This window comes from Ostrea edulis, chromosome 1 (assembly GCF_947568905.1).
Source record: "Ostrea edulis chromosome 1, xbOstEdul1.1, whole genome shotgun sequence".
Classification (NCBI taxonomy): Eukaryota; Metazoa; Mollusca; class Bivalvia; order Ostreida; family Ostreidae; genus Ostrea; species Ostrea edulis.
The window spans coordinates 48,562,429-48,567,496 of NC_079164.1; the positions used below are offsets into that span (position 1 = coordinate 48,562,429).

General features: G+C 36.3%; 1 long non-coding RNA gene across 1 annotated transcript; it reads right to left on the reverse strand.

Annotated features, from left to right (window-relative positions):
- Positions 1 to 788: 788 nt before the first annotated feature.
- Positions 789 to 3,467, reverse strand: LOC130051246 (uncharacterized). Its single transcript, XR_008799676.1, has 2 exons — positions 3,211 to 3,467; positions 789 to 1,474 (listed from the first exon to the last, which is right to left on the reverse strand). It is a non-coding gene; the product is annotated as an uncharacterized LOC130051246 (long non-coding RNA).
- Between the last annotated feature and the right edge of the window lie 1,601 nt (positions 3,468 to 5,068).

Below are 5,068 nucleotides of genomic sequence, written 5' to 3' on the forward strand. Positions count from 1 at the left end.
TTTATTATACTGAATGTTATGTAAACTGGAAAGCAGAAAAACTTACGTCTGTTGACATTTGATCAATAACTGTCATGCGATATTTCGTATTTCGATTTTATTACAAACGATCAAACGACGTCGTCTAGCAATCTACGGCGAACCGTACGCGCATAAATTTGACGCATGTGATAATTTTTTTTATAATATCACCCGTTGTCAAGTACTGTTACCCGTTGCTTGATACTATCACCCTGGGTCGCGTGTTTTCTGTTCTCAGAGGGTAACAATATGTTTTTTCAAATGCTTCTTGACCAATCAGGTTCGAGTATTTTACATGAAAGTATAATAAATGTTATTACTACAGTAACTTCATCGGAAGAGTCGGATCACGTCGAGTTGACAGGCGCGGATCATCAGATCACACGAGACGCGTAGTAATGATAAATTTATTATATACCCTCTTATGCATTTTAAATCCACATTTTTAAGATACTGAATGTAATCCAATTTATCAAAAATAGACATACAGTGAAATTATATATTGTGTACGCAGTTTTGTTTGTGACGCGGTCAATATTTTCCACAAAAAATGTTGCGTTGATGCATTGTGACGTTATTAGTTTCAGACGATACTTATACGGAATCAGAAAACCACAGTGTGGTGTCAATGTGAGATTGATCACTGTTCGTTATCTTCACCTTTCATTTCACACTGTACATTATATATCACCTGTCAAGGACAATGCCCAACATAAAAGGGATAAACAATTCGTACACAGTCGTTCAGATACATAGAAACATCTCACTTTAATGAAACCTCTCTTTATTTTTTTTTTTTATTTTCATTATTTTTGGTTTGTTTACATGTTGCTAAAATATCTACTAGTATATGAATTCGTGTTGTTCACATACCAATGATAGCATACTACTATACCTTGTGTTCTTGTGTTTGAAATAAATTGACGAGTTTAACAGTGGTAAAATACATAAAGCTAATGAATATTATAATTAAAATATAGACGATATTTCTTGAACACGGGTATGAACAAGAGAAGATAATGAACACTGATCAATATAAAAAATCATAATAAAGAATACAAAATTAAGAGAAAGGCAAATACGGACCCATGGACATACTAGAGGTGGGATGAGGTGCCTAAGAGAAGTAGCCATCTGTTGACCGGTCACACCCGTCGTGAGTCCTATGCCTTAATCGGGTAAACAGAGTAATCCACAGTCAAAATCAGTATGTAAAGAACGGCGTATCAATTGGTATGACTCACATCAGACAGTATTCCGCCCAGTAATAAATTGTATTATTATAACGACCATAGAATTTGCGAAATGCTAACTTTAAAGGTGACTGTTGTTCTCCTCACAGCGCCTATCAGACATCGTCGGTTACCCATGGGTGCTTCTAATCGATTCTCTCCATCGTCACCCGGGTTTGAGGGAGCGTGTGTGGACTCAAAACCGTGGTTCGCGACGATGCCTATGATGAAATATTACAGTATGACTTTTTAATTATTGCCGTTACATAGAAAATGAAGTAAGAATAGCAACCACCACCCATTTTTTAAATATTACCCAAAACAATAAAAATCTGGTGTAATTACCAATTTTGAGTATGCTGATTTCAAATCTGGATTCCTTTTACTCCAATTTCTTATAGAAAATGAGGTATTATAGTGTCTTAAACACCCCTACCGTCAGGTTGTCAAAAACGGATTCACATTAAAAAGTGACCCAAAGTTATTTCTTGAAATAAGGCATTCAACATAAAAGGAAAGCAATTGATACTAAATTGTTTCATGAACATTCTTAGTTGTTTTGGAAAGAATATATCTCACCTCTGGACTTTACAGATACAGGAAAGGAAGAGGTATACGGAGCGGATCAAATATTTTTAATTTAATCAGATTGGGCCATAGCCTAATGAACAGGAGCAAAAGTAAAATCAATAGGAAAACTGATTTATTAAACATCAGCAAGTCTTTTCCGAGAATTTCTGGTAGAACTGTCGGGGGGGGGGGGGGCTGAGTTGCATCATTATCAGAATTTACCGAAACACTGGATTCTCTGGCCAGTATGGGGGCTGAGTTGCATCAGAACTGATAGAAGCAGAACTCTCTGGCCAGTCGGGGGGCTGAGTGGTATCAGAATATGTCTGAGAATGAATGGTTGAAATGTTTATTATTTATTTATTTTTATTTTTTCAAATTTCAGAAATTTAAAAACTGCATGATCAGATTCTTTTTGTAACACTAATAATTAATGTCCCTTTATTGCGATGACTCTTCAAGTACAAACCATGATATTAAAAAAATGAAATGAAATGATAAATAAATAAAGTATTGGTCTGTAAGTTACTTTATTTATCTGTAAGTTAAGTCACTAATTAAGTGTAACTAGTGGCAGTGCAACTTGCAAGTGAAAATAGTATCACCTGTAGCTTATGACCCCTTTTAAATTTGCCATGCCTTGTAATTAATATTGTTGAAAATTTGGCAAATAGCATTTTTAACCCCCCAGCCCATACCCCACTTTTAAACGCTAAAAATCCAGCTAATTCAGTGGGGAAAAAATGTCACTACCATATTTCGAATTTCCTCAAGACTATATCAAATTAAATACCGCACTACTACCAGTCACAGATTGACACTGATAGGGGTATGGGGACCTGGTCTGTGAGTGTGATGGAAAAGATTCTGATGAAAATAAAGATTCACTCATCATTCAGAAATGTACAAACATTGTATTTATGTATACTACCGTTACGTTGTGTGTACGCTAATAATGGGAGTTATCTTTCCTTGGATATCTAAATCAATCAAATACTATATGAACTGGGGCAATTATCGTCCATGTTTGACCTCAGTATAATTTATTCATGCATAATTTTTATCAATATGTCAGTCTTTGTTGCGTATTTCAACGTTAAGTCAATGTTTACATATACTCGCTCTGCTTAACCGCTTCGATCTCAAAGGGATTTTCTGGAATGTGCCTAATCACGTGAGATACGCTAAATATAGCTATTTTAGATCCGAACGATCAACTTCGCATCATTCGTAGGCTCTAGGTTTATCCATACTAGCCCGTAAAAAAGAGGGTGGAACCTCGTCCCACTTTTCCTGTAGAAATAAAAATAGAACATGACGCGCCACCTAGCGAGCGTGGTTGTTGCTAGTAAGAAGAAAACAGCATGTAAAATAACGATGAACTTACTTCAATACTGCTGAAGCAACTTCCACATGAATTACGTTACATCTGATGAAAATGCATCGTCGGAAACCCACGGTTGATTACGCTTCGTTCCTCTCTCCATCACCCGTGGGTCCATTTATTCCTACTCGCTCGTTCTCATAAATAATTAATGAGGCAAATTTGATTGGGCGCTCATCATATAACCTGAGCGAATTTGTCTAATGAACAACAAGACGCTTTCAGTCCAATTTCGGTATACACTTCTTGTGATAGCAAAGTTCATTCTCTACCCAGAGTTCCGTGCACTCCTCGCACTACTGTGTATGTGAAGCTTTGCGTAACGCGCCCTCTGGTGAGAGAATGGGCAAATTTGAGTTGATGCTACATTTAAAAAACGAAAGAGTTCCGTTATTATAACGATTACTTAGATTGGACAATATTTTAAAATATTTATTCATGAGAACGAGCAAGTAGGAATGAATGAACACACGGGTGATGGGGAGAGGAACGAAGCGTAATCAACCATTGGTTTCCGACGATGATGAAAATGGTAGTATAAGCAATTCTAAAATCAAAAATGGTTAAGGTATGAATTGTTGCTGAATCAGTGAAATGCTAATTACAAGGAGGCAAATTATTACGCTACAGAAACCTTAACCACGGAACAAAATGATGGAAGAAGGATTGACACCATTCAGGACACTGGAAGTATGATGGGTGAATCATCCATCCCGATAGGAGATGTCCTTCAACCGAAAACAACCCGTAGAGTGGGCTGCTGGAACGTGCGGACCTTCTACCAAACAGGAAAACTAGCACAAGTGGTGAGAGAAATGGAGCATTACAAGATCGAGCTCCAAGGAGTTAGTGAATCCAGATGGATAGGTAGTGGATCAAAACAACTAGTATCAGGACATCAGATACTCTACTCTGGAAGAACCGACGACCATCATAGCAAAGGAGTAGCCATTATTACAACAAAGGAGGTACATAGAAGTCTTTGAGAATGGAAACCTATGAGTGAGCGAATAATAACAGCAAGGTACAACTCAGCCTTCGCTAAATTGACTGCAGTGGTTTGCTATGCGCCAACAGATGATGCAGAAGATGAAGAGAAAATATCTTTCTATGACAGCCTACAAAAGGTAGTAGACGATACACCATCTCATGATGTTCTGCTTATCCTTGGGGACTTAAATACTAAAGTTGGAAAATGCAACCAAGGTAAAGAAACCATTATTGGCCAGCAAGGAATAGGAGAATGTAACAATAACGGAGAGAGACTATGCACTTTCTGCCAAGAAAACGACCTAGTAATTGGTGGAATTATATTCATGCACAAAGACATCCATAAGACAACATGGAACTCACCAGATGGTCATACAAAAGTAACTGAAAACACATTTTTTCCATCAAATTTTTCAGGACTAGTTTCTATCATTTCAGTCATTCGTGTAGGTTAGATTCTGTGAAAAACTGTGAAAACTAAAGACTGTGTGTCTTAGCTTTCGAGTACCATTTTGTGATGTTTTATAAAAAAAAAAAAAAAACAAGCAAAAAACAAAACCAGAATTGTATGTTTTAATGTATTATACCTGAGACATTATATGCTGTGTGTGCGTGTGTGTATTTCGTTATTATTATTATTTTAATATGCCCTGAAACTGATGTTTATTCTTATCTAGCATATTATGGTATCTTGTGTTTTCATGTTTTATATGTACAATGAGGATAGGTACAGCTTTTAATGTTTTATTTATTTTCTATGTATTATGTGTATAACATTCTGCTGTAAGGTATATATGCATTGTAAAGCACCTTTGAGTGTACATAGTGTATGAAAAGGGTGCTATATAAATATGGTATATAAATATACAAA